General features: G+C 42.4%; 13 non-coding genes across 13 annotated transcripts; all 13 read right to left on the bottom strand.

Moving 5' to 3' along the window:
• Positions 1-384: 384 nt before the first annotated feature.
• On the bottom strand, positions 385-457 carry trnar-acg (transfer RNA arginine (anticodon ACG)). The gene has a single exon. It is a non-coding gene; the product is annotated as a tRNA-Arg (tRNA).
• Positions 458-1,022: 565 nt separating this feature from the next.
• On the bottom strand, positions 1,023-1,095 carry trnar-acg (transfer RNA arginine (anticodon ACG)). The gene has a single exon. It is a non-coding gene; the product is annotated as a tRNA-Arg (tRNA).
• A 907-nt stretch (positions 1,096-2,002) lies between these two features.
• trnar-acg (transfer RNA arginine (anticodon ACG)) lies at positions 2,003-2,075 on the bottom strand. The gene has a single exon. It is a non-coding gene; the product is annotated as a tRNA-Arg (tRNA).
• A 565-nt stretch (positions 2,076-2,640) lies between these two features.
• Positions 2,641-2,713, bottom strand: trnar-acg (transfer RNA arginine (anticodon ACG)). The gene has a single exon. It is a non-coding gene; the product is annotated as a tRNA-Arg (tRNA).
• A 565-nt stretch (positions 2,714-3,278) lies between these two features.
• trnar-acg (transfer RNA arginine (anticodon ACG)) lies at positions 3,279-3,351 on the bottom strand. The gene has a single exon. It is a non-coding gene; the product is annotated as a tRNA-Arg (tRNA).
• A 545-nt stretch (positions 3,352-3,896) lies between these two features.
• On the bottom strand, positions 3,897-3,969 carry trnar-acg (transfer RNA arginine (anticodon ACG)). The gene has a single exon. It is a non-coding gene; the product is annotated as a tRNA-Arg (tRNA).
• A 565-nt stretch (positions 3,970-4,534) lies between these two features.
• On the bottom strand, positions 4,535-4,607 carry trnar-acg (transfer RNA arginine (anticodon ACG)). Its single transcript has one exon. It is a non-coding gene; the product is annotated as a tRNA-Arg (tRNA).
• A 1,202-nt stretch (positions 4,608-5,809) lies between these two features.
• On the bottom strand, positions 5,810-5,882 carry trnar-acg (transfer RNA arginine (anticodon ACG)). The gene has a single exon. It is a non-coding gene; the product is annotated as a tRNA-Arg (tRNA).
• A 1,202-nt stretch (positions 5,883-7,084) lies between these two features.
• trnar-acg (transfer RNA arginine (anticodon ACG)) lies at positions 7,085-7,157 on the bottom strand. The gene has a single exon. It is a non-coding gene; the product is annotated as a tRNA-Arg (tRNA).
• A 1,450-nt stretch (positions 7,158-8,607) lies between these two features.
• trnar-acg (transfer RNA arginine (anticodon ACG)) lies at positions 8,608-8,680 on the bottom strand. Its single transcript has one exon. It is a non-coding gene; the product is annotated as a tRNA-Arg (tRNA).
• Positions 8,681-9,245: 565 nt separating this feature from the next.
• trnar-acg (transfer RNA arginine (anticodon ACG)) lies at positions 9,246-9,318 on the bottom strand. Its single transcript has one exon. It is a non-coding gene; the product is annotated as a tRNA-Arg (tRNA).
• Positions 9,319-9,883: 565 nt separating this feature from the next.
• trnar-acg (transfer RNA arginine (anticodon ACG)) lies at positions 9,884-9,956 on the bottom strand. The gene has a single exon. It is a non-coding gene; the product is annotated as a tRNA-Arg (tRNA).
• A 1,831-nt stretch (positions 9,957-11,787) lies between these two features.
• Positions 11,788-11,860, bottom strand: trnar-acg (transfer RNA arginine (anticodon ACG)). The gene has a single exon. It is a non-coding gene; the product is annotated as a tRNA-Arg (tRNA).
• Between the last annotated feature and the right edge of the window lie 11,415 nt (positions 11,861-23,275).

Here is a 23,275-nt window from a genome sequence, read left to right as displayed (position 1 = left end):
GGCATTTATGTTGCTGGTTCAATTCTGGTTTGATGACAATTTCTGTTTGTATGCTTTCACTGTTTTTACTGGTAATGATAGGGACAAAAAGAAGGAATGAAATCTAAAACAGCTGTCGAAACTTCATCATCATATCAGAATAAGTGAAATTTCTTTGAATAGGTGTCTGCAGCTCCCATGTCTTATCTTGTCCAGCATGGGGAATTAGTTCAAGTGGTAATGCTCTTGCTTAGCATGTGAGAAGTATCGGGTTCCATGCTCTTATTCTCCAAAGAATGCTTTTTCTTTAAGAAATATGTTGGAAAATGATCAAATTGGAGTGTTACTTGAGAAAAAGAATTTCATTCAAATAGCCGAGGGACAAAATGCATGCTATAAAAGTCATGAGCCAGGTAGGAGTCGAACCTACAATCTTCTGATTCGTAGTCAGACGCGTTATCCATTGCGCCACTGGCCCCTGTGCTCAACAAGCACTGTTAATGCACACTCAGCAAAATTAATGGGGGGCAGCTAAATACTACTGCAGTCACCTGAGCTTCCCAGCCTTTTGTTGCCTGTGTATTGTAATCAACGAGAGACTCACTCAGTCACCCATTGATAGCTCAGCTGGTAGAGTGAGTAATCATAATGGCACTCCTGGCATTTATGTTGCTGGTTCTATTCTGGTTTGATGACAATTTCTGTTTGAATGCTTTCACTGTTTTTAAATGTAATGATAGGGACAAAAAGAAGGAATGAAATCTAAAACAGCTGTCGAAACTTCATCATCAAATCAGAATAAGTGAAATTTCTTTGAATAGATGTGAGCAGCTCTCATGTCTTATCCTGTCCAGCATGGGGAATTAGTTCAAGTGGTAATGTTCTTGCTTAGCATGTGAGAAGTATCGGGTTCCATGCTCTTATTCTCCAATGAATGCTTTTTCTTTAAGGTATCGGTTGGAAAATGGTCAAATTGGAGTGTTACTTGAGAAAAAGAATTTCATTCAAATAGCCGAGGGACAAAATGCATGCAACAAAAGTCACGAGCCAGGTAGGAGTCGAACCTACAATCTTCTGATTCGTAGTCAGACGCGTTATCCATTGCGCCACTGGCCCCGGTGCTCAAAAAGCACTGTTAATGCACACTCAGCAAAATTAAAGGGGGGAAGCTAAATACAACTGCAGTCACCTGAGCTTCCCAGCCTTTTGTTGCCTGTGTATTGTAATCAACGAGAAACTCACTCAGCCACCCATCGGTAGATCATCTGGTAGAGTGGTTAATTATAACGGCACTCCTGGCATTTATGTTGCTGGTTCAATTCTGGTTTGATGACAATTTCTGTTTGAATGCTTTCACTGTTTTTAAATGTAATGATAGGGACAAAAAGAAGGAATGAAATCTAAAACAGCTGTCGAAACTTCATACATCAGACGCGTTATCCATTGCGCCACTGGCCCCTGTGCTCAACAAGCACTGTTAATGCACACTCAGCAAAATTAATGGGGGGCAGCTAAATACTACTGCAGTCACCTGAGCATCCCAGCCTTTTGTTGCCTGTGTATTGTAATCAACGAGAAACTCACTCAGCCACCCATCGGTATATCATCTGGTAGAGTGGTTAATTATAACGGCACTCCTGGCATTTATGTTGCTGGTTCAATTCTGGTTTGATGACAATTTCTGTTTGTATGCTTTCACTGTTTTTAGTGGTAATGATAGGGACAAAAAGAAGGAATGAAATCTAAAACAGCTGTCGAAACTTCATCATCATATCAGAATAAGTGAAATTTCTTTGAATAGGTGTCTGCAGCTCCCATGTCTTATCTTGTCCAGCATGGGGAATTAGTTCAAGTGGTAATGCTCTTGCTTAGCATGTGAGAAGTATCGGGTTCCATGCTCTTATTCTCCAATGAATGCTTTTTCTTTAAGAAATATGTTGGAAAATAATCAAATTGGAGTGTTACTTGAGAAAAAGAATTTCATTCAAATAGCCGAGGGACAAAATGCATGCAACAAAAGTCACGAGCCAGGTAGGAGTCGAACCTACAATCTTCTGATTCGTAGTCAGACGCGTTATCCATTGCGCCACTGGCCCCTGTGCTCAACAAGCACTGTTAATGCACACTCAGCAAAATTAATGGGGGGCAGCTAAATACTACTGCAGTCACCTGAGCTTCCCAGCCTTTTGTTGCCTGTGTATTGTAATCAACGAGAAACTCACTCAGCCACCCATCGGTATTTCATCTGGTAGAGTGGTTAATTATAACGGCACTCCTGGCATTTATGTTGCTGGTTCAATTCTGGTTTGATGACAATTTCTGTTTGTATGCTTTCACTGTTTTTACTGGTAATGATAGGGACAAAAAGAAGGAATGAAATCTAAAACAGCTGTCGAAACTTCATCATCATATCAGAATAAGTGAAATTTCTTTGAATAGGTGTCTGCAGCTCCCATGTCTTATCTTGTCCAGCATGGGGAATTAGTTCAAGTGGTAATGCTCTTGCTTAGCATGTGAGAAGTATCGGGTTCCATGCTCTTATTCTCCAATGAATGCTTTTTCTTTAAGAAATATGTTGGAAAATAATCAAATTGGAGTGTTACTTGAGAAAAAGAATTTCATTCAAATAGCCGAGGGACAAAATGCATGCAACAAAAGTCACGAGCCAGGTAGGAGTCGAACCTACAATCTTCTGATTCGTAGTCAGACGCGTTATCCATTGCGCCACTGGCCCCTGTGCTCAACAAGCACTGTTAATGCACACTCAGCAAAATTAATGGGGGGCAGCTAAATACTACTGCAGTCACCTGAGCTTCCCAGCCTTTTGTTGCCTGTGTATTGTAATCAACGAGAAACTCACTCAGTCACCCATTGATAGCTCAGCTGGTAGAGTGAGCAATCATAATGGCACTCCTGGCATTTATGTTGCTGGTTCAATTCTGGTTTGATGACAATTTCTGTTTGTATGCTTTCACTGTTTTTACTGGTAATGATAGGGACAAAGAGTAGGAATGAAATCTAAAACAGCTGTCGAAACTTCATCATCATATCAGAATAAGTGAAAGTTCTTTGAATAGGTGTGTGCAGCTCCCATGTCTTATCTTGTCCAGCATGGGGAATTAGTTCAAGTGGTAATGCTCTTGCTTAGCATGTGAGAAGTATCGGGTTCCATGCCCTTATTCTCCAATGAATGCTTTTTCTTTAAGAAATCGGTTGGAAAATAATCAAATTGGAGTGTTACTTGAGAAAAAGAATTTCATTCAAATAGCCGAGGGACAAAATGCATGCAACAAAAGTCACGAGCCAGGTAGGAGTCGAACCTACAATCTTCTGATTCGTAGTCAGACGCGTTATCCATTGCGCCACTGGCCCCTATGCTCAGCAAGCACCGTTAATGCACACTCAGCAAAATGAATGGGGGGCAGCTAAATACTACTACAGTCACCTGAGCTTCCCAGCCTTTTGTTGCCTGTGTATTGTAATCAACGAAAAACTCACTCAGCCACCCATCGGTATCTCAGCTGGTAGAGTGGTTAATCATAATGGCATTCCTGGCATTTATGTTGATGGTTCAATTCTGGTTTGATGACTATTTGGATGTTTTTACTGGTAATGATAGGGACATAGAGAAGGAATCTAAAACAGCTGTCGAAACTTCATCATCAAATCAGAATAAGTGAAAGTTCTTTGAATAGGTGTGAGCAGATCCCATGTCTTATCCTGTCCAGCATGGGGAATCAGTTCAAGTGGTAATGCTCTTGCTTAGCATGTGAGAAGTATCGGGTTCCATGCTCTTATTCTCCAATAAATGCTTTTTCTTTAAGAAATTGGTTGGAAAATGATCAAATTGGAGTGTTACTTGAGAAAAAGAATTTCATTCAAATAGCCGAGGGACAAAATGCATGCAACAAAAGTCACGAGCCAGGTAGGAGTCGAACCTACAATCTTCTGATTCGTAGTCAGACGCGTTATCCATTGCGCCACTGGCCCCTGTGCTCCACAAGCACTGTTAATGCACACTCAGCAAAATTAATGGGGGGCAGCTAAATACTACTGGTGTCACCTGAGCTTCCCAGCCTTTTGTTGCCTGTGTATTGTAATCAACGAGAAACTCACTCAGCCACCCATCGGTATCTCAGCTGGTAGAGTGGATAATCATAACGGCACTCTTAGCATTTATGTTGCTGGTTCAATTCAGGTTTGATGACAATTTCTGTTTGGATGCTTTCACTGTTTTTACTGGTAATGATAGGGACAAAAAGAAGGAATGAAATCTAAAACAGCTGTCGAAACTTCATCATCAAATCAGAATAAGTGAAAGTTCTTTGAATAGTTGTGAGCAGCTCCCATGTCTTATCCTGTCCAGCATGGGGAATTAGTTCAAGTGGTAATGCGCTTGCTTAGCATGTGAGAAGTATCGGGTTCCATGCCCTTATTCTCCAATGAATGCTTTTTCTTTAAGAAATCGGTTGGAAAATGATCAAATTGGAGTGTTGCTTGAGAAAAAGAATTTCATTCAAATAACCGAGGGACAAAATGCATGCAACAAAAGTCACGAGCCAGGTAGGAGTCGAAACTACAATCTTCTGATTCGTAGTCAGACGCGTTATCCATTGCGCCACTGGCCCCTGTGCGCAACAAGCACTGTTAATGCTCACTCAGCAAAATTAATGGGGGGCAGCTAAATACTACTGCAGTCTCCTGAGCTTCCCAACCTTTTGTTGCCTGTGTGTCGTAATCAACGAGAAACTCACTCAGCCACCCATCGGTATCTCAGCTGGTAGAATGGATAATTATAACGGCACTCCTGGCATTTATGTTGCTGGTTCAATTCTGGTTTGATGACAATTTCTGTTTGGATGCTTTCTCTGTTTTTACATGTAATGATAGGGACAAAGAGAAGGAATGAACTCTAAAACAGCTGTCGAAACTTCATCATCATATCAGAATAAGTGAAAGTTCTTTGAATAGGTGTGTGCAGCTCCCATGTCTTATCTTGTCCAGCATGGGGAATTAGTTCAAGTGGTAATGCTCTTGCTTAACATGTGAGAAGTATCGGGTTCCATGCTCTTATTCTCCAATGAATGCTTTTTCTTTAAGAAATCGGTTGGAAATGATCAAAATGGAGTGTTACTTGAGAAAAAGAATTTCATTCAAATAGCCGAGGGACAAAATGCATGCAACAAAAGTCACGAGCCAGGTAAGAGTCGAACCTACAATCTGCTGATTCGTAGTCAGACGCGTTATCCATTGCGCCACTGGCCCCTGGGCTCAACAAGCACTGTTAATGCACACTCAGCAAAATTAATGGGGGGCAGCTAAATACTACTGCAGTCACCTGAGCTTCCCCGCCTTTTGTTGCCTCTGTATTGTAATCAATGAGAAACTCACTCAGCCACCCATCGGTATCTCAGCTGGTAGAATGGATAATCATAACGGCACTCCTGGCATTTATGTTGCTGGTTCAATTCTGGTTTGATGACAATTTCTGTTTGTATGCTTTCACTGTTTTTACTGGTAATGATAGGGACAAAGAGAAGGAATGAAATCTAAAACAGCTGTCGAAACTTCATCATCAAATCAGAATAAGTGAAAGTTCTTTGAATAGGTGTGAGCAGCTCCGATGTCTTATCCTGTCCAGCATGGGGAATTAGTTCAAGTGGTAATGCGCTTGCTTAGCATTTGAGAAGTATCGGGTTCCATGCCCTTATTCTCCAATGAATGCTTTTTCTTTAAGACATCGGTTGGAAAATGATCAAATTGGAGTGTTGCTTGAGAAAAAGAATTTCATTCAAATAACCGAGGGACAAAATGCATGCAACAAAAGTCACGAGCCAGGTAGGAGTCGAACCTACAATCTTATGATTCGTAGTCAGACGCGTTATCCATTGCGCCACTGGCCCCTGTGCTCAACAAGAACTGTTAATGCACACTCAGCTAAATTAATGGGGGGCAGCTAAATACTACTGGTGTCACCTGAGCTTCCCAGCCTTTTGTTGCCTGTGTATTGTAATCAACGAGAAACTCACTCAGCCACCCATCGGTATCTCAGCTGGTAGAATGGATAATCATAACGGCACTCCTGGCATTTATGTTGGTGGTTCAGTTCTGGTTTGATGACAATTTCTGTTTGGATGCTTTCACTGTTTTTACATGTAATGATAGGGACAAAAAGAAGGAATGAAATCTAAAACAGCTGTCGAAACTTCATCATCATATCAGAATAAGTGAAAGTTCTTTGAATAGGTGTGTGCAGCTCCCATGTCTTATCTTGTCCAGCATAGGGAATTCGTTCAAGTGGTAATGCTCTTGCTTAGCATGTGAGAAGTATCGGGTTCCATGCTCTTATTCTCCAATGAATGCTTTTTCTTTAAGAAATCGGTTGGAAAATGATCAAATTGGAGTGTTACTTGAGAAAAAGAATTTCATTCAAATAGCAGAGGGACAAAATGCATGCAACAAAAGTCACGAGCCAGGTAGGAGCGAACCTACAATCTTCTGATTCGTAGTCAAACGCGTTATCCATTGCGCCACTGGCCCCTGTGCTCAACAAGCACTGTTAATGCACACTCAGCAAAATTAATGGGGGGCAGCTAAATACTACTGCAGTCACCTGAGCTTCCCAGCCTTTTGTTGCCTGTGTATTGTAATCAACGTGAAACTCACTCAGTCACCCATTGACAGCTCAGCTGGTAGAGCGGGTAATCATAATGGCACTCCTGGCATTTATGTTGCTGGTTCAATTCTGGTTTGATGACAATTTCTGTTTTTATGCTTTCACTGTTTTTACATGTAATGATAGGGACAAAGAGAAGGAATGAAATCTAAAACAGCTGTCGAAACTTCATCATCAAATCAGAATAAGTGAAAGTTCTTTGAATAGGTGTGAGCAGCTCCCATGTCTTATCCTGTCCAGCATGGTGAATTAGTTCAAGTGGTAATGCTCTTGCTTAGCATGTGAGAAGTATCGGGTTCCATGCCCGTATTCTCCAATGAATGCTTTTTCTTTAAGAAATCGGTTGGAAAATGATCAAATTGGAGTGTTACTTGAGAAAAAGAATTTCATTCAAATAGCCGAGGGACAAAATTCATGCAATAAAAGTCACGAACCAGGTAGGAGTCGAACCTACAATCTTCTGATTCGTAATCAGACGCGTTATCCATTGCGCCTCTGGCCCCTGTGCTCAACAGGCACTGTTAATGCACACTCAGCAAAATTAATGGGGGGCAGCAAAATACTACTGCAGTCACCTGAGCTTCCCCGCATTTTGTTGCCTGTGTATTGTAATCAACGAGAAACTCACTCAGTCACCCATCTGTATCTCAGCTGGTAGAGTGGGTAATCATAATGGCACTCCTTCATTTATGTTGCTGGTTCAATTCTGGTTTGATGACAATTTCTGTTTGTATGCTTTCACTGTTTTTACTGGTAATGATAGGGACAAAAAGAAGGAATGAAATCTAAAACAGCTGTCGAAACTTCATCATCATATCAGAATAAGTGAAAGTTCTTTGAATAGGTGTGTGCAGCTCCCATTCCTTCATGCTACCCAGCTCCTGGTCCAGGCCCTGGTACTCTCCCGCCTAGACTACTGCAACTCCCTCCTGGCTGGCCTCCCTGCGTCCGCCACCCGTCCGCTCCAGCTCATCCAGAACTCTGCTGCCCGCCTGGTGTTCTCTCTGCCTCGCTTCGCCCACGCTACTCCACTACTCCGCTCGCTCCACTGGCTCCCGATCACCGCTCGCATCCAGTTCAAGACTCTTGTACTAGCCTACAGATGCCTTGACCAGTCTGCACCCAGCTACCTACAGACCCTCATCTCTCCCTACACCCCCACTCGACCTCTCCGCTCCGCCTGCACTAGAAGACTAGCTCTACCACCGCTACGCTCCCCTGCCTCCAAAGCCCGCTCCTTCTCCACCCTTGCTCCGCAGTGGTGGAATGACCTTCCTACAGATGTCAGGACTGCCCAGTCCCTGACCACATTCCGGCGCCTCCTTAAGACTCACCTCTTCAAAGAGCACCTGTAGAAATCCTCTGTTTGTATCCTGGGACACTATCACCCTTCATGTAAATGTGCTTTATTTTGCTCTTATCAGCCCCTATTTTACTGCATTTAATCCTGTACTTCAGAATACTGTAATCTGCCAAGTTTTTAACCTATAGTACTTTGTATGTAATCACATCCTGATGTAACTATCACTATTTAATCATATCCTGATGTAACTATCACTATTACCTGCTGTATTATTGAATTGTGGTTTGTCAAACTTGTACTTTACTTGAACAAAAGTTATTGTATTTCTTGCTCTTATTGTATTACTTGTATTGTAACGCTTGAAATGTTTTTGCTTACGATTGTAAGTCGCCCTGGATAAGGGCGTCTGCTAAGAAATAAATAATAATAATAATAATAATAAATGTCTTATCTTGTCCAGCATGGGGAATTAGTTCAAGTGGTAATGCTCTTGCTTAGCATGTGAGAAGTATCGGGTTCCATGCTCTTATTCTCCAATGAATGCTTTTTCTTTAAGAAATATGTTGGGAAATGATCAAATTGGAGTGTTACTTGAGAAAAAGAATTTCATTCAAATAGCCGAGGGACAAAATGCATGCAACAAAAGTCACGAACCAGGTAGGAGTCGAACCTACAATCTTCTGATTCGTAGTCAGACGCGTTATCCATTGCGCCACTGGCCCCTGTGCTCAACAAACACTGTTAATGCACACTCAGCAAAATTAATGGGGGGCAGCTAAATACTACTGCAGTCACCTGAGCTTCCCAGCCTTTTGTTGCCTGTGTATTGTAATCAACGAGAAACTCACTCAGCCACCCATCGGTATATCAGCTGGTAGAGTGTTTAATTATAACGGCACTCCTGGCATTTATGTTGCTGGTTCAATTCTGGTTTGATGACAATTTCTGTTTGGATGCTTTCACTGTTTTTACATGTAATGATTGGGACAAAAAGAAGGAAAGAAATCTAAAACAGCTGTCAAAACTTCATCATCAAATCAGAATAAGTGAAAGTTCTTTGAATAGGTGTGAGCAGCTCTCATGTCTTATCCTGTCCAGCATGGGGAATTAGTTCAAGTGGAAATGCTCTTGCTTAGCATGTGAGAAGTATCGGGTTCCATGCTCTTATTCTCCAATGAATGCTTTTTCTTTAAGAAATCGGTTGGAAAATGATCAAATTGGAGTGTTACTTGAGAAAAAGAATTTCATTCAAATAGCCGAGGGACAAAATGCATGCAATAAAAGTCACGAGCCAGGTAAGAGTCGAACCTACAATCTTCTGATTCGTAGTCAGACGCGTTATCCATTGCGCCACTGGCCCCTGTGCTCAACAAGCACTGTTAATGCACATTCAGCAAAATTAATGGGGGGCAGCTAAATACTACTGTAGTCACATGAGCTTCCCAGCCTTTTGTTGCCTGTGTATTGTAATCAACGAGAAACTCACTCAGCCACCCATTGGTATATCAGCTGGTAGAGTGGTTAATTATAACGGCACTCCTGGCATTTATGTTGCTGGTTCAGTTCTGGTTTGATGACAATTTCTGTTTGGATGCTTTCACTGTTTTTACATGTAATGATAGGGACAAAGAGAAGGAATGAAATCTAAAACAGCTGTCGAAACTTCATCATCAAATCAGAATAAGTGAAAGTTCTTTGAATAGGTGTGAGCAGCTCCCATGTCTTTTCCTGTCCAGCAAGGTGAATTTGTTCAAGTGGTAATGCGCTTGCTTAGGATGTGAGAAGTATCGGGTTCCATGCTCTTATTCTCCAATGAATGCTTTTTCTTTAAGAAATCGGTTGGAAAATGATCAAATTGGAGTGTTACTTGAGAAAAAGAATTTCATTCAAATAGCCGAGGGACAAAATGCATGCAGCAAAAGTCACGAGCCAAGTAGGAGTCGAACCTACAATCTTCTGATTCGTAGTCAGACGCGTTATCCTTTGCACCACTGGCCCCAATCCTCAGCAAGCACTGTTAATGCACACTCAGCAAAATTAATGGGGGGCAGCTAAATACTACTGCAGTCACCTGAGCTTCCCTGCCTTTTGTTGCCTGTGTATTGTAATCAACGAGAAACTCACTCAGCCACCCATCGGTATCTCAGCTGGTAGAGTGAGCAATCATAATGGCACTCCTGGCATTTATGTTGCTGGTTCAATTCTGGTTTGATGACAATTTCTGTTTGTAGGCTTTCACTGTTTTTACATGTAATGATAGGGACAAAGAGAAGGAATGAAATCTAAAACAGCTGTCGAAACTTCATCATCATATCAGAATAAGTGAAATTTCTTTGAATAGGTGTGTGCAGCTCACATGTCTTATCCTGTCCAGCATGGGGAATTAGTTCAAGTGGTAATGTGCTTGCTTAGCATGTGAGAAGTATCGGGTTCTATGCCCTTATTCTCCAATGAATGCTTTTTCTTTAAGAAATCGATTGGAAAATGATCAATTTGGAGTGTTACTTGAGAAAAAGAATTTCATTCAAATAGCCGAGGGACAAATTGCATGCAACAAAAGTCACGAGCCAGGTAGGAGTCGAACCTACAACCTGCTGTTTCGTAGTCAGACGCGTTATCCATTGCGCCACTGGCCCCTGTGCTCAACAAGCACTGTTAATGCACACTCAGCAAAATTAATGGGGGGCAGCTAAATACTACTGCAGTCACCTGAACTTCCCAGCCTTTTGTTGCCTGTGTATTGTAATCAACGAGAAACTCACTCAGCCACCCATCGGTATATCATCTGGTAGAGTGGTTAATTATAACGGCACTCCTGTCATTTATGTTGCTGTTTCAATTCTGGTTTGATGACAATTTCTGTTTGGATGCTTTCACTGTTTTTACATGTAATGATAGGGACAAAGAGAAGGAATGAAATCTAAAACAGCTGTCGAAACTTCATCATCAAATCAGAATAAATGAAAGTTCTTTGAATAGGTGTGAGCAGGTCCCATGTCTTATCTTGTCCAGCATGGGGAATTAGTTCAAGTGGTAATGCTCTTGCTTAGCGTGTGAGAAGTATCGGGTTCCATGCCCTTATTCTCCAATGAATGCTTTCTCTTTAAGAAATCGGTTGGAAAATGATCAATTTGGAGTGTTACTTGAGAAAAAGAATTTCATTCAAATAGCCGAGGGACAAAATGCATGCAGCAAAAGTCACGAGCCAGGTAGGAGTCAATCCTACAATCTTCTGATTCGTAGTCAGACGCGTTATCCATTGCACCACTGGCCCCTGTGCTCAACAAGCACTGTTAATGCACACTCAGCAAAATTAATGGGGGGGCAGCTAAATACTACTGCAGTCACCTGAGCATCCCAGCCATTTGTTGCCTGTGTATTGTAATCAATGAAAAACTCACTCAGTCACCCATTGATAGCTCAGCTGGTAGAGGGGCTAATCATAATGGCACTCCTGGCATTTATGATTCTGGTTTGATGACAATTTCTGTTTGTATGCTTTCTCTGTTTTTACTGGTAATGATAGGGACAAAGAGAAGGAATGAAATCTAAAACAGCTGTCGAAACTTCATCATCATATCAGAATAAGTGAAAGTTCTTTGAATAGGTGTGAGCAGATCCCATGTCTTATCCTGTCCAGGATGGGGATTTAGTTCAAGTGGTAATGCGATTGCTTAGCATGTGAGAAGTATCGGGTTACATGCTCTTATTCTCCAATGAATGCTTTTTCTTTAAGAAATCGGTTGGAAAATGATCAAATTGGAGTGTTACTTGAGAAAAAGAATTTCATTCAAATAGCCAAGGGACAAAATGCATGCAACAAAAGTCACGAGCCAGGTAGGAGTCGAACCTACAATCTTCTGATTCGTAGTCAGACGCGTTATCCATTGCGCCACTGGCCCCTGTGCTCAGCAAGCACTGTTAATGCACACTCAGCAAAATTAATGGGGGGCAGCTAAATACTACTACAGTCACCTGAGCTTCTCAGCCTTTTGTTGCCTGTGTATTGTAATCAACGAAAAACTCACTCAGCCACCCATCGGTATCTCAGCTGGTAGAGTGGTTAATCATAATGGCATTCCTGGCATTTATGTTGATGGTTCAATTCTGGTTTGATGACTATTTGGATGTTTTTACTGGTAACGATAGGGACATAGAGAAGGAATCTAAAACAACTATCGAAACTTCATCATCAAATCAGAATAAGTGAAAGTTCTTTGAATAGGTGTGAGCAGCTCCCATGTCTTATCTTGTCCAGCATGGGGAATTAGTTCAAGTGGTAATGCGCTTGCTTAGCATGTGAGAAGTATCGGATTCCATGCCTGTATTCTCTAATAAATGCTTTTTCTTTAAGAAATATGTTGGAAAATAATCAAATTCGAGTGTTACTTGAGAAAAATAATTTCATTCAAATAGCCGAGGGAAAAAATACACGCAACAGAAGTCATGAGCCAGGTAGGAGCCGAACCTACCATCTTCTGATTCATAGTTAGATGTGTTATCCATTGCGCCACTGTCCCCTGTGCTCAACAAGCACTGTTAACGCACACTCAGCAAAAACAATGGGGGCAGCTATTTGCTGCAGTCACCTGAGCTTCCCAGCATATTGCTGATTGTATTTTGTAATGAAAGAGAGACACATCCAGCCTCCCATTGATAGCTCAGCTGGTTAATTGGATAATTATAATGGCTCTCATTGCATTTATTATTATTATTATTATTATTATTATTATTATTATTATTATTATTATTATTATTATTTATTTCTTAGCAGACGCCCTTAACCAGGGCGACTTACAATCGTAAGCAAATACATTTCAAGTGTTACAATACAAGTAATACAATAAGAGCAAGAAATACAATAACTTTTGTTCAAGCAAAGTACAAGTGTGACAAACCACAATTCAATAATACAGCAGATAATAGTGATAGTTACATCAGGATATGATTAAATAGTGATAGTTACATCAGGATATGATTAAATACAAAGTACTACAGGTTAAACACTTGGCAGATTACAGTATTCTGAAGTACAGGATTAAATGCAGTAAAATAGGGGGCAGATAAGAGCAAAATAAAGCACATTTACATGAAGGGTGATAGTGTCCCAGGATACAAACAGAGGAGTTCTACAGGTGCTGTTTGAAGAGGTGAGTCTTAAGGAGGCGCCGGAATGTGGTCAGGGACTGGGCAGTCCTGACATCTGTAGGAAGGTCATTCCACCACTGCAGAGCAAGGGTGGAGAAGGAGCGGGCTCTGGAGGCAGGGGAGCGTAGCGGAGGTAGAGCCAGTCTTCTAGTGCAGGCGGAGCGGAGAGGTCGAGTGGGGGTGTAGGGAGAGATGAGGGTCTGGAGGTAGCTACAATCGGGAGCCAGTGGAGCGAGCGGAGTAGTGGAGTAGCGTGGGCGAAGCGAGGCAGAGAGAACACCAGGCGGGCAGCAGAGTTCTGGATGAGCTGGAGCGGACGGGTGGCGGACGCAGGGAGGCCAGCCAGGAGGGAGTTGCAGTAGTCTAGGCAGGAGAGTACCAGGGCCTGGACCAGGAGCTGGGTAGCATAGTTGGCGAGGAAGGGTCGGATTCTTCGGATGTTGCTCAGGAAGAATCGGCAAGTGCATGCCAGAGTGGAGATGTGCTGGGAATAAGAGAGGCAGGGGTCCAGGGTGACTCCAAGGTTCTTAGCGGAGGAAGAGGGAGAGAGTGTGGTAGATTCCAGAGGAACAGAGATAGAGAGATCAGAGGAGGGGGAGGAGGAGGGAAAGAAAAGGAGGTCAGATTTAGAGAGGTTGAGTTTGAGCTGATGCGAGTGCATCCAGGAGGAAATAGCAGACAGACAGGTAGAGATATGGGAGGAGATGGTGGAGTCAGAGGTGGGGAAGGAGAGGAAAATCTGAGCATCATCAGCATAGAAATGGTATGAGAAACCATAGCATGCGATGAGGGGGCCCAGGGAGCGGGTGTAGAGAGAGAACAGGAGAGGACCCAAGACTGACCCTTGTGGGACTCCAGTTAAGTGAGGGTGAGGTGTGGAGGTTGCTCCACGCCAGGTTACCTGGTAAGTGCGGTTGGAGAGGTAGGAGGAGAACCAGGCCAGAGCAGTGCCAGAGATCCCCAGGTCAGCAAGAGATAATAGTAGAATAGAGTGATCAACAGTGTCAAAGGCAGCAGAGAGGTCGAGGAGAATTAGGACAGAGGAGAGAGAGGCATTTATGTTGCTGGTTCAATGCTGGCGTGATGACAATTACTGTTTGGATTTTTTCACTGTTTTTACTGGTAATGATTGGGACAAAAAGAAGAAATGAAATCTAAAACAGCTGTTGAAACTTCATCATCAAATCAGAATAGGTGTGTGCAGCTCCTGTGTTATCTTGTCCAGCATGGGGAATTAGTTCAAGTGGTAATGCGCTTGCTTAGCATGTGAGAAGTATCGGGTTCCATGCCCGTATTCTCCAATGAATGCTATTTCTTTAAGAAATTGGTTGGAAAATTATCAAACTGGAGTGTTACTTGAGAAAAATAATTTCATTCAAATAGCCGAGGGAAAAAAATGCATGCAACAAAAGTCACGAGCCAGGTAGGAGTCGAACCTACAATCTTCTGATTTGTAGTCCGAAGGGAATTATAGAGACTGGCTGGCTCAGGTGCAGGCAATGTTGCGGTCATGTTGGCTGGGAGAAACCCAGCAAGTGGATCTCCTGTGTGGGGCGCGAGAGGGAATAGCCAAACAGGAAGTGATGGTACTGGAGTAAGAAGTACGAGGCACCTGTGTACAGATATGGTGAACACTGGACGAACTGTATGGGGACAAGGCTCCAGGGGTGAAGCTAAGGGTGGATTTCTTTGCGGCACACCAGAATCAGGGTGAGTTGATGGGAGCTTTCATTCTCTGATTGCGTGAGCTGTTTTCCAGGTGGCGACGACCAGGAGGCGTGGCACAGTGAGAAGAGATACTACGGGACCAGCTGGTCTTCGGACTCCTACCTGGACCCATTCGCCAAGAGCTACAACGACAGGTACATCGAAACCCGCAGCTGACCTTCCTGGAAGTTATATGGGAGGCCGAGATCTTGGAGAGGGAGATAAGGTGGAGACCGAGGTACTCGCTTGCCCTGTGATGTTTCCCAGACCCCCCGTTGCCCCGCTGCAGAAGCTGGACAGTTGGAAGAACAGTATCCGGGCAGAATTGGCCAAAGAACTTCAAGAGCAGATGCGAGAGCTGGGTAATTCCCTCCGAGAAGAAATACGGACACAACCCAGGCCTCAGGCCATTGCAGTAACACCTGTGTCTGCTAGTTCTTCTAGAGGAAGGGTTGAAGAAGGACGGTACCAGCCACAGCTCCGCCTACGTTGGGACGAACAGGGGTGCCCCGTTTGGGCACAATGTGGCCGGAGTGGCCATATCCGCCGAGGCTGCCAGCATCAGAGAGGTAACTCACGGCAGGAAGATTTAAACTAGGATGAAGAGGACCAGGTTAGACCAGGGAGGACGGTCTATTGAAGAGCCCATGTTGCTGGAGGAATGTCCGGGGGTAGATTCGGGGAGTGCAGATGCCCTGCCTGCTGGACACCGGATCCCAGGTGACCTTATTTAGTAAATCTAGAGGTGGTTGGGCCAGGAGTCTGTGCGAGGGGCCACTGACATCTCTTGGCTCAAACTGCGAGCCGCAAATGGGCTACATATACCCTACATTGGCTATGTTGTTTTGGATTCCGTTATAGGAGGAGTGAAGGTCCCAGATCGGGGGGTCACCATCGTGGAGGATAGCGCCCTGAGTGCAGAGCGGGGAATCCTGGGAATGAACGTGATCAGCCACTGCTGGGAAGAGCTATTCGGGGGAGTCGGCCCGAGACTTAGGAGCTTCGAATCGGCCGTGTCCACCAAGGCAAGAGGTGAGTGGGATAAGGCATTCGCCGTTTGCAGGAAGGTAGAGCGGGAAGAGGCCCCCGATGGGAAAGTGGGGACCGCGCGGCTAACCCGGCAGCAGACGATACAAATCCCTCCCCAGAGTGAGATGGTGGTTTGGACCCAGGTGATCAAACACCCAGCACGGACCGAATACTGTGCACTGGTGGAGGCGATAGAGGAAGATGCTGAGTGGCAGGTAGCACGCACACTCGCGTGGGTAAGACAAGGGAGGGTACCCCTCCGGTTGCGTATGTGAACCCTTACCCCATTGAGATCCCTCAGTGACGGCCATTAGTGACTGTGTTTAGGGTTGAACTTACAGATGTACACAGTGACCATGATCTTGTCTTACACTACCTCCACCCAGACCTACTGGAAGTGGATGTCCGCCCCGTGCATTTGTCGGCGACTGAATCAGAACCAGACCTGGCCTTCGAGGGGGATGGACTCTCCCCTGCTCAGCAGAGGAAGCTGGACAATCTATTTCCCTTGAATTTAAATCAAGGGAAGTAATATTAAAACTTTATAATGCATTAGTAAGACCTCACCTAGAATATTGTGTTCAGTTCTGGTCACCTCATGCCAAAAAGGATATTGCTGCTCTCGAAAGAGTGCAAAGAAGAGAAACCAGAATTATCCCGGGTTTAAAAGACATGTCGTATGCAGACAGGCTAAAAGATTAGAATCTATTCAGTCTTGAACAAAGAAGACTACGCGGTGATCTGATTCAAGCATTCAAAATCCTAAAACAGGGATGGCGAACCTTTTTTAGCTGGAGTGCCCAAAGTTGGATTTTTTTTAAAAATATACATCACTAAGTGCCAAACGTAAACGGTAACTTTTTAAAATAATATTTACTTTCTTTTTTTTGTAATTAAGTTTTTATTAAGCAAACATACCAAAAAAACAGCAATCCACAATACAAAATAATCAAGAACATTACATGAACTAGGACAGAACCCTTCCATCAGCCCTCATCCCCTCGCAACCTCCCCAAACCCTGAACCCCCCTCCCCCCTCTCTTGTCTGGAGAGCAGGTGTGGGGGAACAATATTTACATTCCTATGACTAATGCAGCGATGGCGAACCTATGGCACGCGTGCCCAGAGTGGCACGCAGAGTCGTATTTGTTGGCACGCCGAGTGAGCAGTTATCTGCTTTTTTTTTTTTTTTTTTTTTTTGCACGCCCTCTGAGTGGCCAGTCAGTTTGATTTGCAAGGACGGCCCCGCCCCCAGTAATTAAGCAGCGCTAACTGTAGCCATTATTATCTACACGTTCATGATTGGCTGTTTATGCTGCTGAGCTGCTTTATTCAAGTACCTTGGGAACAGAAAGCTGATCAAAAACAGTAAGTCTGTCCCATGGAGGATCAAATGTAATTGTGGTCAGCTATGGATGTGTCAGCGGGACACGCGGGGAGGAAGGGATCGTTAGCCTGATGCTCGTAGCATTTTACTGACCGTCATCTCCTGTACTAAATGGAGAAATGACCACAATCTTTCATACTTTACACTCGGGGTCGGGGGTCTGCGAGCCTAAAATAGGTTGAAATTACATAACCAAGCACTTTCGGCTTACGTTTTTTTTTTTAAAAAGATGTACAGCTTTTCGCACACGTGTTAATGTGCAGTGCAAGGTCTTTTGCAGGTGTCACTGGCGGCAACACGTGCATTGAACTTTAAAGCAAATGTCCCACGCAGTTTTGATTGTCAAACCTTTCCCTTGTCATAAATACCGAAAATATATTTCACTGTCACATACTCGTATCTCAAACTATGTAATCTTTGTTTGATGCACTGTTTTTTTTGTTTTTTGTTTTTTTTAATACTATTTTAATCTTAATTATGGGTCATACTGTGGTATGTTACCCCTCTTCATACAGTGGGGAAAAGCAGGTTGTAAATTCTCAAAAAACAATCGTCTCAAAATAAATTATGCCTCTGATATGTAGAGTACATTTGTGGATACTCCTTTTTTTTCAAGGTAGTTTGACACCACAGAAATCTTTTTCTAATAAGTATGTTATCTGCTACTCGTCTTTTAAATAGTTATTTTACAAAATGTAAAATCAGTAGATATGTTTTATGTAAGTAAATATACAGTTGGAAAAAAATGACGGTACAGCGGTAATGGCTGCCACTGTGTGCAACTGCAAACAAAAAAACAAAACAATTATGGCCAGGGTTACTGGTGCAGCGCGCCAATTGAGCAAACGTCTTATATTTATTGTATGATGCAATGTGATTGTTGCTTTTACTGATGTTTAGCATTATAATTCTAAACTTAATGCGTCATGAAATGTGATTTATGTATTTTACTGTAGTTTAGCAATATAATATTCAAATTATGTATTTATTGTATGATGCACTGTTATTCTTTTACATGCTGTGAAGTGCTTTGAGATGATGTTCTACTATGAAAGGCGCTATATAAAATTAAGATGGATTGATCTTACTTGAATTAGGATTGTCCAAAATATATAGAGGGGCATATGCAAAGGTTGATGGGTCCCTGTGAGGTGCACTATCACTATTGCTTTTTATGTCTGTAAATTTACAAAAAAAGAATGTGCAGTGTACTTAGGGACAGGGAATGGGGAATGTAAGGGAATTGCTTAGGACAGATTGCGAGTTCTCAGGGACAAGCGGAAATTATGGGAGGTGAGGGGAGACCAGCATTAAGTGCCCAGTGAAGTATAAAGGGGAACAGGAGTGGGATGGGGTTGAAGAGAGAGAGAGTGTATGTTTGGTCTGGCAGTTATGATGGGGATGGGGATATGGATGGGATGGGGGGAGGGGATGTGGTGGGCAATATTAACTGTGGCCATTTTTTGTTAGGTATGGCACCCAGCAAATATCTGCAATAGTGGGATAGCTGTTCATGCTGAAAGCTTCTGTTGTATAGAGACCTCTTCTGGGGAGATAGTAAGACAACCTGTTTCAGTGTGCTTCTATGAACCACGGGTTGAAAAAATGTCAGCAGATATTCAGCAGCAGAAGTCCCATTAGTCATAGGAATGTAAATATTGTTCCCCCACACCTGCTCTCCAGACAAGAGAGGGGGGAGGGGGGTTCAGGGTTTGGGGAGGTTGCGAGGGGATGAGGGCTGATGGAAGGGTTCTGTCCTAGTTCATGTAATGTTCTTGATTATTTTGTATTGTGGATTGCTGTTTTTTTGGTATGTTTGCTTAATAAAAACTTAATTACAAAAAAAAGAAAGTAAATATTATTTTAAAAAGTTACCGTTTACGTTTGGCACTTAGTGATGTATATTTTTAAAAAAAATCCAACTTTGGGCACTCCAGCTAAAAAAGGTTCGCCATCCCTGGACTAATGGGACTTCTGCTGCTGAATATCTGCTGACATTTTTTCAACCCGTGGTTCATAGAAGCACACTGAAACAGGTTGTCTTACTATCTCCCCAGAAGAGGTCTCTATACAACAGAAGCTTTCAGCATGAACAGCTATCCCACTATTGCAGATATTTGCTGGGTGCCATACCTAACAAAAAATGGCCACAGTTAATATTGCCCACCACATCCCCTCCCCCCATCCCATCCATATCCCCATCCCCATCATAACTGCCAGACCAAACATACACTCTCTCTCTCTTCAACCCCATCCCACTCCTGTTCCCCTTTATACTTCACTGGGCACTTAATGCTGGTCTCCCCTCACCTCCCATAATTTCCGCTTGTCCCTGAGAACTCGCAATCTGTCCTAAGCAATTCCCTTACATTCCCCATTCCCTGTCCCTAAGTACACTGCACATTCTTTTTTTGTAAATTTACAGACATAAAAAGCAATAGTGATAGTGCACCTCACAGGGACCCATCAACCTTTGCATATGCCCCTCTATATATTTTGGACAATCCTAATTCAAGTAAGATCAATCCATCTTAATTTTATATAGCGCCTTTCATAGTAGAACATCATCTCAAAGCACTTCACAGCATGTAAAAGAATAACAGTGCATCATACAATAAATACATAATTTGAATATTATATTGCTAAACTACAGTAAAATACATAAATCACATTTCATGACGCATTAAGTTTAGAATTATAATGCTAAACATCAGTAAAAGCAACAATCACATTGCATCATACAATAAATATAAGACGTTTGCTCAATTGGCGCGCTGCACCAGTAACCCTGGCCATAATTGTTTTGTTTTTTTGTTTGCAGTTGCACACAGTGGCAGCCATTACCGCTGTACCGTCATTTTTTTCCAACTGTATATTTACTTACATAAAACATATCTACTGATTTTACATTTTGTAAAATAACTATTTAAAAGACGAGTAGCAGATAACATACTTATTAGAAAAAGATTTCTGTGGTGTCAAACTACCTTGAAAAAAAAGGAGTATCCACAAATGTACTCTACATATCAGAGGCATAATTTATTTTGAGACGATTGTTTTTTGAGAATTTACAACCTGCTTTTCCCCACTGTATGAAGAGGGGTAACATACCACAGTATGACCCATAATTAAGATTAAAATAGTATTAAAAAAAACAAAAAACAAAAAAAACAGTGCATCAAACAAAGATTACATAGTTTGAGATACGAGTATGTGACAGTGAAATATATTTTCGGTATTTATGACAAGGGAAAGGTTTGACAATCAAAACTGCGTGGGACATTTGCTTTAAAGTTCAATGCACGTGTTGCCGCCAGTGACACCTGCAAAAGACCTTGCACTGCACATTAACACGTGTGCGAAAAGCTGTACATCTTTTTAAAAAAAAAAACGTAAGCCGAAAGTGCTTGGTTATGTAATTTCAACCTATTTTAGGCTCGCAGACCCCCGACCCCGAGTGTAAAGTATGAAAGATTGTGGTCATTTCTCCATTTAGTACAGGAGATGACGGTCAGTAAAATGCTACGAGCATCAGGCTAACGATCCCTTCCTCCCCGCGTGTCCCGCTGACACATCCATAGCTGACCACAATTACATTTGATCCTCCATGGGACAGACTTACTGTTTTTGATCAGCTTTCTGTTCCCAAGGTACTTGAATAAAGCAGCTCAGCAGCATAAACAGCCAATCATGAACGTGTAGATAATAATGGCTACAGTTAGCGCTGCTTAATTACTGGGGGCGGGGCCGTCCTTGCAAATCAAACTGACTGGCTTTCCAAAGTGCCACTCAGAGGGCGTGCAAAAAAAAAAAAAAAAAAAAAAGCAGATAACTGCTCACTCGGCGTGCCAACAAATACGACTCTGCGTGCCACTCTGGGCACGCGTGCCATAGGTTCGCCATCGCTGTAAAAGGTATAGACAATGTCGACCCAGGGGACTTTTTTGACCTGAAAAAAGAAACAAGGACCAGGGGTCACAAATGGAGATTTGTTAAAGGGGCATTCAGAACAGAAAATAGGAGGCACTTTTTTACACAGAATTGTGAGGGTCTGGAACCAACTCCCCAATAATGTTGTTGAAGCTGACACCCTGGGATCCTTCAAGAAGCTGCTTGATGAGATTCTGGGATCAATAAGCTACTAACAAACAAACGAGCAAGATGGGCTGAATGGCCTCCTCTCGTTTGTAAACTTTCTTATGTTCTTATGTTCTTACCTCCAATGGTTTGAACCCTAATCGATTTTTCACTGGAACCATTCCCTCATCAATTGACAGTTCCTGTTCAAGTACATAGTGATGTTGAAAATGTGTTAAAAGCTTGATCGTCAGCGACAGAACCTTGTATGACTTGTTTGATTTTTCTACTCTCTTCATCAACCAAATGCAAAAAGTTCCATATAGATATAAATCGATTTCTAATAAACAATGCTTTCTGATAAATTGATCAGTGTTCCAATTTGTATTTATTACTAAGGTTTCCTAAGTATCACCACCCCACAAAAGATTAATAAAATGATAGCGCATCAAACGAGTCAGAGACACATACGGGAATATTTCTACACCCTGCCATTGCCTTGGAAAAAGTGCCTGTCAGAATGCTTGAGTAGGACATTGTTTTTGTAAATTCACCACAAATATCAACCATTTTTACTCACTGTGTAAATTTCCGTCTCCTTTGATCGCACATCAGAAACACTTCAAAGAAACTGCTTATACTCGTCAGAACAAAAACCTGAAATCCAACTGGTCAATTTGCAATGACAGACTGACACACTCTCTTTCTGTATGGCTGTTGATGTTAACCAATCAAAGCTTTACACAAAGCTTTTATTGCCCTGGCAACACATGATGCTTGCAAGCCGCTCTTTTGGCTAGTGATGTATTTGTGCTCATTTGAGTAAGCTGCTTTAGCGGTTCTGGTGAATAGGGGCATGTGTGTCAAGTGGCTTTTGGTGTTTATGGAGTGAAGTAAGTATTCTCAACTATTTGTGTGCATTCTTTTAAGTCAATTTTGCTATTGTTATTATTACTAGTAGTAGTAGTAGCTGTAGACATAGGAGTTGTAGTAATTGATCTATTGTATGCAGTTTTTCTCCTTGAGTGAATAGGTTAACAAATAGGTCTTGTTTCAGCACAGATTGTCATTTAACTGCAAACCAGAAAACATGAGAGGCTGCCTGTCTGTTAGGGTCACGATGGATGTAGAATGTAATGCATTGTAGACGCACTAGCCCACACATTATCTGCTGCATTCAAGGCTTTGCATTCACGTCACTCCAAGCACAGAGATGCTCAAGGCTGCCTCTGAAAATAACTTTTAAAAGCTCTGATTTTGAACAAAGACATGGATTCTTTTTATATGCTTGTACCTTGGAAACTATTTAGACAGCTGCCACAATGTTGTATCCATAGTTTTGAGAGCAAAACCAGGCCTCCAGGGGCCGGTTGTACTAACGAGATAAAAAAAAAACAGGATCGGATCCGGGCTCACTGGAGCCGGATCTTGAGAAGGCGTTGCACTAAACAGATCATAAGCAGCAGGCTCCACTGATCCAATGTTTTGATCCGATTCTGACGCTGCGCATGCCGTGAGCAATGCCCTGACCAATGAGAAGCGAATATTCGCGGTGCAGCGTTTAAAGATTCTGAATGTCACAATATCAAGTATTTTTAATTTAAAACTACATAAATCCCGTCCATACTTTTTTTTTTTAATCCCGTCCATACTGGAACCTATTAGAATCAACTACTACATTTATAATTTAAAAATCCAACGCTTCTATAAACAGATTGAGTACGTTAATATCTGGTTGTGTTTTTTTTAACTTCTGAAAAGTTTATAATAAATGTTACCGTTCAAAGTCGTGTGTATTTTCTGACGGATACACTCATAATGCTGTATTCTTTGCAGTGGTAAGTTAGCCCCCAAACAAACAAACAGCTAGCTGCAGCATCGGTTCAGGGCAAATTATCAACACATTTTGAGCAAATTGAATCAAGGGCTGATGATAGCTGCCACTAGAAAAATGTAGCGGACAGGGGAG

Source organism: Acipenser ruthenus, chromosome 51, assembly GCF_902713425.1.
Source record: "Acipenser ruthenus chromosome 51, fAciRut3.2 maternal haplotype, whole genome shotgun sequence".
NCBI lineage: Eukaryota > Metazoa > Chordata > Actinopteri > Acipenseriformes > Acipenseridae > Acipenser > Acipenser ruthenus.
This window is presented reverse-complemented; position numbering and strand designations above follow the sequence as displayed.